Below are 12613 nucleotides of genomic sequence, written 5' to 3'. Positions count from 1 at the left end.
ATCAGAAAGATCCCCTGGAGGAGGCCATGGCAACCCACTCCAGTATTCTTGCCTGGAGAATCCCATGGACAGAGGACCCTGGCAGACTACATACAGTCCATAGGGTCACAAAGAGTCAGACACGACTGAAGCAACTAAGCAGGAGCACATTTTTTAAAAAGTATCTTTCTCACTCCTGACTGGAGTATTTTTAAGCAAAAGAAATACATTAGAAAGCATCATTTTTATGTTTGGCATGTTTGCTTGTGTTTCTGAGTAATTGTTACTATAACATCTTATATTAAGCTACCTAACAGTAATCAGAAGGTGAGAATTTATTGCCAAATAAATTGGAAAGCAGCCCTTATGTCTATTATGTGACCCCAAGTCATATTTTTTGAATTTACAAATCATGGATTCTCTTAGGGAAATCTGAAAGCTGACAATCAAGCAACAATAGATAGGTCATTATATTATACTAAGTTTGAAGTATTTTCTTTACATAAAATTCCATATAAATAATTAGAAGCAGAGTTTAGGCAAGCTACTACGTATTGTTTTTCAGTGACAATAATGGTATATACTGCTGTTTCCTACCACTATAAAAATATTTACAAACGTAAGTCCATGCCTACATGAACAGCTGAGCCATAAAGAATCTGCCTGCAATGCAGTAGACCTGGGTTCGATCCCTGGGTTGGGAAGATCCATGGAGGATCCATGGGGCAACGTGCCCCAGTACTCTTGCCTAGAGAATCCCAAGGACAGAGGAGCCCGGCAGGCTGTAGCCCACGGGGTCGCACAGAATCGTCATGACTGAAGCGACTAAGCAGCAGCACATGAACAGCAAGAAATTGAACAAAACAATGGAGACAGAAATAATTTTTCAATTCCTTTGCTAATACACTTCAGCTAAAACACTGCCTTAGAGAATCATGTTTTAAGGAAACAGAGTTTGCAATCAGAAAAGCAAGATGGATAAATTTCATTGTAAAAGATAATCACAGAGAGAAAATCCATAACATCACGGTAGTACCTCCTAGAATTTAACAGCAGTCAATTCCATGGAGTTCTTTCTTTTGTTCAATCTAAGTCTCTGGTAGCAATTTACACTAATTTATTTTGTTTACTTTCCCTTGGAAGATGAAATGTGGGTGAACATCCTTCTTACACTGAAATCTAATTTATTAAAGGCAGTTAAGTCAATTTTAAGCTGCTTAAGTCAATTTTCAGCTTCTTCCCCAGTCAAAATAACACCTTCTTTCTTAAACTTACACCCCTGGACCCCCACTCCATCTTGCCAGATTCCAACCCTGAATCACTTTAGTTGCTCATCTATGGTACTTTGCTCAAATTTTTCATACCTCTCGTAGAATATGGGCATTAAATGGGATATATCACATAAATATGACCAATGCCAAGTAGCAGGGAAATATCATTCTTGATATATTTCCATTCTAACAAATACTCTTATTGATTCAGTTCACATCCCTATTATTGAGTTGACCAAAAAGTTTTATTTGGATTTTTTCCCATAAAATGTAATAGAAAAATCCAAACGAACTTTTTTAGCCAACCCAATCATTTCATTATAATGTTGTGGTAAACTTCTTAAAAATTCTTAACAAGAGTCTTGTAATGCTGAAGCTAAGAAATGGGCCATGGCAACAAAGAGGTCTTGGTTCCTCTCATTAGCCCTGTGTCATTGTTTTTCCTCATCTGCATTCCACCTTTTATTCATTGTTTGAATAGCAAGTGCCACTTTGTATTTAGATCATACAAGAGGTTAGCATCACTGCCTGAGTGTTATCCAAAACTAATGAACTTATTCTGAGCTCTGTCATCAAAATCACTGATGAAAAGAGCAAATAATTCAGTCCCCCAACCAAAGTTAATGGATCCTGCTGACCTAATAGAGTAATTGTCATGATTTTTTGAAACAATTCACGTTTTACAGTGAGTACCAGATTGATACATGTGTAGAGTCCCTCAGTGAAAATCTATGAAGGGTATTAGCTGATATTTTGCATCTATTTCTCAGACACTCAGGACACTCATTAACTCATTAATGAGCACACACACTGCCAAATTCCTTGCCATAGGATCACAGTGAATTCAGGAACAGAATCAAAAGTCTCAATATTCTATGCTGTATCACACAACTGGTAAGCACATCATCTATTTCTTAAAATGCATTTCAGGAAAATCAGCTTAGAATTGAATCTAATTCACTTTTGGAAGATCAAGTACCATGTTTATACACAACGCTAAATTTGTAAGGAAGACCAGTATATGTGAAATACAAGTTTAGTTCTTTGTGAGTCAGGAAGTCTTCACCATGGTGGTCTTGGACTGTAATTCATTCTGTAAGATGAACTTATTGTAAGGTTATTTGATGATGGAATCTTACTCTCAAATAAAAACTGTTTTTCTAAAAAGATTACATGGAAAAATACATGAGTACATGAGCCAATGAGGACATCTGAAAGTCTGATGAACTTCATGTGGTGTTTGTTCTTTCCCATCTAGAAATGCCCTTTTTATTTATCTTACCACCTTTTAGCATAACTCGGCATTGAATAGGAAGCTAAAAGAAATTGATTAACAGTGCCAATGAGTCTCAAATTGCAAGATACTTCTCCAAAGGAAGTATGTGACCATTTAAATGACTTTACTCATGTGCTTCTCTCATTTGTACCATTATTCACAAGTATGAAATCAGGTAGACACATTAGCCAGCAAAACAACACTCTTATTTAAAGCTTGATCGTGGGCATAAAGAAGAGAACCAGTAGAACACCAAGATACATACATACAAAGGACTATGACTTTCAGATCTAAAGTAATATCCAGTTTATCAAGCCATGATGTGTTCAACTGTCACTGACATTGAAGAGTGTTAGGGAATCTTTTATTTAATAGAGTATATTTTTTTTTAAATAACAATTTTTGATATTGTATGTCAAAACTATTATTTTAATTGTATATTTTTTGCCTCTAAAAACAAAGTTCACCAAACTTTATGAGTGTAGTATACACATGAATTTTAAATTTGGGTTTTAAGATTTTATCAGTGATTTGCTTCTTTGACTAGAAATATTTTTTTTAATCATCAGAAACTAAAAGTCCAATGTTTAGCTTTCAGGGTGCTCCATCATGCTCCATCATGCTCCATCACCCAATACCATTCTATTTATTCAATCTTGTGTCTCTCCTTACCCCAAAGCATACCTTCTATTCACAAGGGCTATCTTGGATGTAATCCAAGCCTACCTCCTCCACTGTCTGCACCCTAGTTTATGTTCTTGTTCTTTCCTTTAACAGGAATTTTCTCCTTTTTCCATGCACTTCCTTATAGTTTATTCATTGTCAAGGCCTACCTTCCCCTCCAAGATTCCTCTGGTATGTTCCTGATTCCTCTTCTTTATGCCAGTCATTATATCACTCAGATCTTAAACAGGTCTCTAGGATCAACTTCACCTCCTTCTATCTTTTCTCTCATTCTCTTCCAGGCTCACTGACCTCCAGACATGCTCTTCCCTCCACCTTAAAGGCTCTTTCCCCAACAGTCTGTGTTCACACCCTCACCACTTGCACATAGTTCCTCCAGCGTTGTTTCCTAACCACTCTATTTTATACTGCAATGCATTTCCTAGATTCTCTGCTCCCCATTTCTGCTTTAACTTTTTTTTTTACCCCCCATTGCTCTGGATAGTCAGTAGGGCAGGGATGTTTGTCTGTTGTGTCTCCAGTGCCTAGAAAAGTATCTGGCACAAAGTAAGTACTCTAAATAGCTGCTGAATAAATTAAGCAAAATTACTGAATGCTAGCTCTATCCTAAATGCTTGATAAGCATAATAAATTAAATGACTATATTGAAATTTATGTTCTAAGTGCCTGACAAATATTGTCTTGTTTAATCCTCACATCATCCAATGAAAAAGGTTCTATTATCATCATCTCAATTTAATAGATGGAGAAAATGAAACAGAGAGATCAAGTGAATTCACTGCAGTCAAGCAATGGTGGCACTAGTGGCAAAGAACTCACCGACCAGCGTAGGAGACATAAGAGACACAGTTACAATTCCTGAGTCTGGATGATCCCCTGGAGGAGGGCATGGCAACCTACTCCAGTATTCTTGCCTGGAAAATCCCCATGGACAGAGGAGCCTGGTGGGCTACAGTGCATAAGGTCACAAAAAGTTGGACACAACTGAAGCGACTTAGCACACAAGCAACTACTAGTGCTTCCCAGTGGCTCAGTGGTAAAGAATCTGCTTGCCAATGCAGGAGATCCAGGTTCAATTCCTGGGTTGGGAAGATGCCCTGGAGGAGGAAATGGCAACCCACTCCAGTATTCTTGCCTGGAGAATCCTATGGACAGAGAAGCCTAGCAGGCTTCAGCACGACTTAATGACTAAATAACAACAACAAAGCAACTAGTAAGTCTCAGTTGAAATTACAACTATAGTTTTCCCAATAGGTGCTGTATAAATTGTTGAAGAACATCTTCACACACATCCCAATTTATTTTGTCATTATCATCTAAGTCAGACCTTCTCCCAACCACCTCTCCTTTGACAAATGAAAAAATGACAGATCTGAACTAGACTACAAACAAAGTCATTTGCACCTCATGTGTCTTTTAATTTTCCCCAAATGCTTTTATAACCATTCTACCCTTATCACAAACTATTGATCAATTACTACAAAGAGTAGACTTACTTATGGTATACATCTCTTTCTAAAACAGAATGCAAGGTAACTAGCTTTAGACATTATTTTTTTATTATAATAAGAAGGAGGGGGAGGAGAGGAAGGACATGAGGAAGAGGAAAGGAGGAATGGAAAGAAGTGGAAAAAGAAGGAAAAAAAAACCCAAAAGAATAAAACATACATTATTACAATTACCAATCAACATTAGGGGAAAGAAATAGAGACTTCAAGGCTTGGCTCTTGTGTCTTTCTAGAAATTATTAGCTAAGAAAAGCATCCTGAATTTTCTGGAATACAAAAATAAGTCTCTACTAAGTCCAGTTACTTAAAAAGATTTTAAAAATATGACTTGCAGGCACCTAGAAACTCCAGGACTGTGAGTTCCACAGAGCCTGCTCCCAGGTCACGATCCACAGAATGAGATAAGGGTGAAGCATCAAGCCTAGTTCAGAAGTAAGTAGAAACAATAATAACAATAGAGGCTAACTGGGCTGATCTGGACCATATACACTGGTCTGGTCATATCAGGTTTTATAGCCAAGAGCAGTTCTAAGTGTTTGGTGCCCCTACTATACTGCTTGTTAAATACTTTGAGAATCACCCCTGAAGCTAACATGTATTAAAGTGCCTAATAAACACCAGGCAATATGCAGAGAGATTTTATCCCCAAATCACAAGGTGTTGTTCAGTAACTCAGCAGTGTCAAACTCTTTGTGACCTATGGACTGTGACAAACCAGGCTTCCCTGTCTTTCACTATCTCCTGGAGTTTGCTAAAATTCATGTCCATTGAGTCAGTGATGCCATCCAACCATATGATCCTCTGTTGTTCCCTTCTTCTCCTGCATTTATTCTTTCCAAGCTTCAGGGTCTTTTCCAATGAATCGGTTCTTCCACTCGGGTGGCCAAAGTATTGGAACTTCAGCTTCAGCATCAGTCCTTCCAATGAATATTCAGGACTGATTTCCTTTAGAATTACTGGTTTCATCTCTTTGCAGTCCAAGGCACTCTCAAGAGTCTTCTCCAGTAGCACAGTTTATAAGTATCAATTCTTCGGTGCTCAGCCTTTTTTATTGTCCACCTCTCACATCCGTACATGACTACTAGAAAAACCATACCTCTGACTATATGAACCTTTGCTGGCAACATAATGATTTTGCTTTTTTATATGCTGTGTGTCATAGCTTTTCTTCCAAGGAGCACGCGTCTTTTAATTTCATGGCTGCAGTCATTGTCCGAGGTGATTTTGGAGCCCAAAAAGATAAAGTTTGTCACTGTTTCCATTGATTTTCCATCTATTTTCCATGAAGTGATGGAACCAGATGCCATGATCTTAGTTTTCTGAATGTTGAGTTTTAAGCTAGCTTTTCCACTTTCCTCTTTCACCTTCATCAAGAGGCTCTTTCATTCCTCTTTGCTTCTGCCATTAAGGTGGTGTCATCTGCATATCTGAATTTATTGATATTTCTCCCAGCAATGTTTATTCCAGCTGGTGCTTCATCCAGCTTGGCATTTTGCATGATGTACTCTGCAAATAAGTTAAATAAGCAGAGTGACAATATACAGCCTTGACATACTCCTTTCCCAATTTGGAACCAGTCTTTTGTTCCATGTCTGGTTCTAACTGTTGTTTCTTGACCTGCATACAGGTTTCTCAGGAGGCAGGTAAGGGGACAGGAAGGCAAAAGTGGAAAGTCAAGAGATACCTGGTATAACAGGCAAGTTTGGCTTTGGAGTACAAAACAAAGCAGAGCAAAGGCTAAAAGAGCTTTGCCAATAGAATGCACTGGTCATAGCAAACACCCTCTTCCAATAACACAATAGATGATTCTACGTATGGACATCACCAGATGGTCAATACCAAAATCAGACTGATACCCTTTGTAGCCAAAGATGGAGAAGCTCTATATAGTCAGCAAAAACAAGACCAGGAGCTGACTGTGGCTCAGATCACGAACTCCTTATTCCAAATTCAGACTTAAATTGAAGAAAGTAGGGAAAACCACGAGGCCATTCGGGTATGACCTAAATCAAATCCCTTACAATTATACAGTGGAAGTGACAAATAGATTCAAGGGATTAGATCTGATAGAGTACCTGAAGAACTATGGATGAAGGTTGGTAACAAAGTACAGGAGACAGTGATTAAAGCTATCCCCAAGGGAAAAAAAATGCAAAAAGGCCAAATGGTTGTCGGAGGAGGCTTTACAAATGGCTGAGAAAAGAAGAGAAGTGAAAGGCAAAAGAAAAAAAGGAAAGATACACCCATCTGAATGCAGAGTTCCAAAGAATAGCAAGGAAAGATAAGAAGGCCTTCCTAAATGAATAATGGAAAAAAAAAAAAAGAGGAAAACAATAGAATGGGAAAGACTAGGTTCTCTTAAAAAAAAAAATCAGAGATACTAAGGGAATATTTCATGCAAATATAGGCACAATAAAGGACAGAAACCATATGGATCTAACAGAAGCAGAAGATATTAAGAAGTGGCAAGAATACCACTTGCCACTTTGTATAGAAGAACTATACAAAAAAGATCTTCATGACCTGTATAACCATGATGGGTGATCACTCAGAGCAAGACATACTGGAGTGTGAAGTCAAGTGAGCCTTACGAAGCATCACTCATGAACAAAGCTAGTGGAGGTGATGGAATTCCAGCTGAGCTATTTCAAATCCTAAAAGATGATGCTGTGAAAGTGCTCCCAACAAATTTGGAAAACTCAGCAGTGGCCACAGGACTGGAAAAGTTCAGTTTTCACTCCAATCCCAAAGACGGGCAATGCCAAGAATGTTCAAACTACCGCACAACTGCACTCACTTCACATGCTATCAAGGTAATGCTCAAAATCCTTCAAGCTAGGCTTAAACAGTATGTGAACTGAGAACTTACAGATGTACAAACTGGATTTAGAAAAGGCAGAGAAATCAGAGGTCAAATTGCAAACATCTGTTAGATCATAGAAAAAGCAAGAGAATTCCAAAAAAACATCTACTTCTGCTTTATTGACTATACTAAAGCCTTTGACTGTGTGGATCACAACAAATAACAAGAATGACAAGTAAATATTCCCAACAGCACAGCGAAGTAAGTGGTAGAGCTGGATATACAACAAGCTTCAGATATGACTGTCTAGCTCCACAGTCTGTACACTCAGCCACTATTCTACTGCTTATTCCAGAACAACAACAAGAACAAAAAACAACCCTCATTCTGCAGTGTTTAAACAGATAACAGCATGTTGTTAGATAAACCTGAACATTTTTGTAAATACATATTTATCCAAAAGGTTGAAATCATTCTTTCTTCTTAACAACTGTGTCTGGCCTTTAAGTCATCTCAAATTCCTGGAAGCATGAGTTTTGTATTTATCTTTCCATCTCCAGCACAGTGTCTGTAATATGGTAGGAGTCTGATAAATGTTCATGGAATAAATGAATGAATGAGAAAATAAGTGAATGGAGTGACTGGAAGTTTATTTTTACATCGTATCTAAAAAAATGGCACTTTCAAAGGACACAAGACACCTTGGCTATAAATGTAGGCTAACAAATTATGTATTAGATATTAAGCATAGCCAGCTAAAAGTTTTCAGATTGCAAGTTAAAATAGTAAAAAGCAAAACAAAATAAAATCCAAAAAACACCATGTTAAATAACAGTATATAAAATCAGCCTCAAACAACTGAGCCTCCCTTTCCAACATAAAGTGGGAAATTAAGTTGTGGAAGCAAAAGTTTTAATCTACTTAAGTATACAATAACTTAATTTTGTAATCTTGATCTGGTGTTTTTTTTCAAGGCCCACTGAATTCAGAAATGCAGGTATGTTACTACTAAACATAGGTGTGTACAATCTGGTCATATTTATTAAACAGAAATAACAACTTGAATGATTGGTCTTTACATTTTAATTATTCACAGACTATTTTATCTTAATCATGTTTATTCTTCCTTAAATGCTAACTTTATAATACATTTAAACTGTATAAGGGCTACTAAATAGAAAACTAAAAAAAAAAAAAAAAAAAACCTCCAGAATATTTTTTCTGAACATTGAAGCAATTCAACCCTCCTATTCCCATCTAGTCCAGCCAAACACCTACTCATATCGAGTTTTACATAGCTAAAGTAAAACACCACAGTAAAATTCTCCCATCCCTAGAAAGGGTGATCTAAAACTAAGTAAAAAAGAGGGTTTTTCTGTTTTCTTTCCTTTTGCACTCTCAAAAGCATGTTTGCTTACCAAAAACCAGAATGAGGCTTTTGTTTTAATTTCAACAACAAATGCTAGAGTATTACTACTCATCAACAGGAAGCAAAATTACTCATCCATTCCACTGAGATATCTAAGACTAGAAGACTCAACATATTTTCTCCCTTTTTAAAGGATTCTATGTGACAGGATTAAATTTCACAAATTCCAGAATACATTTACATATGGGATTTAAAATTTTAATCCCGTTGCCATTCACTTTAGTTTTAAACAGCTTGCTTATCTTCTTTCTGATAGCACAAAATTCGGTGCAGAAATGGAAACCAGATTTCTTTACGTAGTGAATTTCATGTGGTTTCCACATTTCTCCAGGCAGTCATTTCCCAGCAGACATTCATCTAAAATATTCTTCCATGAGTGATTTTTAAGTAAGATGGCATCTGTAGCATTTGTGGCACGTTCTAAGTACAGTCTCAAATGCATTACAAATGGCCTGTGCATTACAGCATTCTACATTGCAGCTTACATTGACAGTCTTTGTAAATGTAAATACAGAAGTTAAAAATGTAATCTAGTAAGGTGATTTGGAATGGTCTTGATAAGAAGGAACCTCCTTTGACTCTTCACATTCAGGAAAATCTCAGACTGATCAATATGTCTTTATTAACCTGATTACATTCAGAAAGCCATTGTGCAGCATATATAGCAACTATAGGTGTGGCCCCCTGCCTTCAAGAAGTTTATAATCAAGCAAAAAAGATGAGACATAAACACCAGAACAAGTCAAGCAACACCTTGAGAAGTAACAGCAGAGCAAAACAACAATGGGTGAGTGAATGAAATGGTCTATAAAGTTATCAGGAAAAATCTGATGTGCAATAGTCTCTGGAACTGAGAAAGCCAATTTAAAGCAAAATGGTATGGGGGATTCCCTGGTAGTCTAATGATTAGGACTCAGAGCTTTCACTGCCGTGTCCCAGGTTCAATCCCTGGTCAGGGAACTGAGATCCCATAAACCGTGTGGTGTTGCCACAAAAAAAAAAAAGTAAAACAGTGTGATCAATCTAAAACTCCACTGTTTTCTCTTCTTGTTTCTAAAGATATCTAATATTAGAAAAAGATTCCAAAGTCACTGCTTCTGTGGAGGACTATTTTAAAGGGCACAGGAGGTATAAAAAGAATTTAATTTAGATTTGGAGCCTTTTTTTTTTTTTAAAGCAATGCATACACAGGATAAATTAATCTGATTGAAAATTCAAGGAGAAAAAACAAAATCTCATTAAACCATCTAATATATATTTTCACTGGTAGCTCAATTCCAACTTTGTTTCCTGAAGAAAAAAACAGGAAGAACTGGGGCTGGAGAGGAGAGGAGAGAGCTACAGAAAGTCTCAGAAGAGACACAGAGGGGGAAGACAGAACAGTAGGAAAAAGAAGAAAGGAACAAAAGTTAATAAGCCTGTTCTCCTGAATGACTTTTGATCACTTTGGTAGAGATATAATATGGTACAATAGTACATTCCACTGCGTTCTGACACAGTAGACTAGTTTAATTAATATTTTCAGATCTTCCTTTCTTTAAACATTCAGCAACACCACAAAAGTTAACAAGGGTAGAAATGGTATTTGCTACAGCACTGTAACCCCTGGCCCCAAGGCAATGCTGTCACTCTTCTCCAAATCGTTGCTCTATGAATTGTTGAAGAATGTCTTCAAAAACATCCCAATTTAGTTTAAAATTATCATCTAAATCAGACCTTCTCCCAACCGTCTCATCCCAACCACTCTCATTTCACAAATGAGAAAATGGCAGAGCTGAACTAGAATCAATCAATTCTGGTGCTCTTTTCTTATACCTCAGGTGTATCCAAGAAAGCAAAGGTTTCATTTAACTTCAAAGAAGTGGAATTTGTACAGGAAAGATGAAAATTTGAAATCAAATACAATTATTTTTTTTTACTCTGTACAAATACTAAATCACCAAACATCTGCTGTAGGCATGGAGCAAGCTGGCTTTAGTGGTTTCACTACAAAGGTTAACTTGAAACTTCTACTGATGTAGGTAAACAAAGGGAATTTGGAATATTAGGTATTATGGAAATAATCTTACAAATAACAGTCTTTACCAGGGTCTTACCAAACAGTTTCCATCAGTATCCCCAAAACTCACTAAAACTCTCCTATACTGAATATGAAGGAAATATACAATGTGGGAATTTTTAATTAAATTCATTTATTTTTAATTCCCCACAGGTATAAGTGGGGAATTGCTTCTACTGTAGGGGACATGGATTTGATCCCTGGTCTTGAACTAAGACCCCGCAAGCTGAGCCGAGTAACCAAAAAGAAAAAAGTCAAAAACTGGGGCAGTTGATACATTCAGGAAACCCTGCATATATACACAACAGACAAATGCACTGAAAATGATACAATATAGGAATGCAACAGAAGTGGCAGGGAACTAAACGAGTCTGAATATACAAAGTATTGTCAAAGCAAAATAAAATTAAAAAATAATAAAATGAAGTAAGAATGGACATTAACAAATTGGATTCAACCTAACCCATTATGAGCATTAATGGGAGACTAACAGCAATTATTTTATGGTCTGAAGGCAGAGGTGTAACTGAAATTGACTTAAAAAATAGGCTAGACAAAACTTGCTGGAAAATAAACTCCCATTGACTTTCTTGTTCTTTTTAATGGTTAAAAAAAAAAAATGAGGGGCTCAACTTTACAAAAACTAATCACTTGAAATGCAGTACTGAAAATTTCAGGGACTGGAATCATTAAAAAAAAGTGAGGTAAGTAAGTTATCTTTACACTGGCTTCACTACTGGCAGAGGCAGTTACTTTTAGAAAAATCAAAAGATTTCTCTTATACAGCTTATTCTGGTTCTTGTTTTCTCTGTTATAAAACTTGGGGAAAAAGAACTTTAAGTTCTTTTAGTTCTTTGATGAGCTTCTCAGTAATAATTTCATGAGGCCCTGAAAATGCAAAGTGAACTCTAAGCCTGGGCTCTAGAGAACTGATGCACACGCTGGGCCAGACAGCACCTCAGGCCACCCCCAAACATTTTCAGTGGGGTCTAGATCCCTTAAAGAAAACAAACTAGTTCCCCAACAAAGCAAGCCAATATTTCAAAAGGAATCATAATCCATCCTGGCCAACAAAATTCAAGACTAGTTCTTCCTTGAAAAGACTAAGGTGAAACAGAAACAAAGTTCCACTGCACTAGAGGAAAACATTTTGCTACAAGGCAGAAGGTTGGGCATAAACTTCCCAAACCAAACCAATCATACAGAAAGTGTGTGTGCAGTTTTTAAATGTAATCAGCTATAGCTCCATCTGCAGAGAAATCAATCCCCTTAAAACAGTACATTTGCAAAATGACAAAGGCATTTCCTACCTGATTTTCACTTATTAACCTTTAACTGGTGTTATAAAAGCTCTGGTAGGCAGAGTTTTCAAAAAAATAATGAAATGTGCACGCACGAAAACTAACATCTAAGATTACACAAAACATTCACATGCTTTAGCTTTTAAAAAGGGAAAAGAATTGATTTTGAAGTTGGTAATTCTCATACAGAAATCTGGTTTAGTTTAAAAGTATATAGAGATATAGATATACAAAAATATTTATAAATCATATAAATATTTACAAAGTGTATAAATATATACACACACATACATGCACTTACAC

At 36.7% G+C, this 12613-nt stretch overlaps 1 protein-coding gene across 9 annotated transcripts in view; it reads right to left on the bottom strand.

The window, feature by feature from the left end:
• DNM3 (dynamin 3) overlaps nt 1-12613 on the bottom strand; it is a 651174-nt gene that overhangs the window by 265278 nt on the left and 373283 nt on the right. The window lies entirely within an intron of this gene.

The sequence above is a fragment of the Bos taurus genome, chromosome 16 (genome assembly GCF_002263795.3).
Source record: "Bos taurus isolate L1 Dominette 01449 registration number 42190680 breed Hereford chromosome 16, ARS-UCD2.0, whole genome shotgun sequence".
Lineage (NCBI taxonomy): Eukaryota > Metazoa > Chordata > Mammalia > Artiodactyla > Bovidae > Bos > Bos taurus.
The sequence above is the reverse complement of the archived record's forward strand: the minus strand, read 5'-3'. Positions and strand labels throughout refer to the sequence as shown.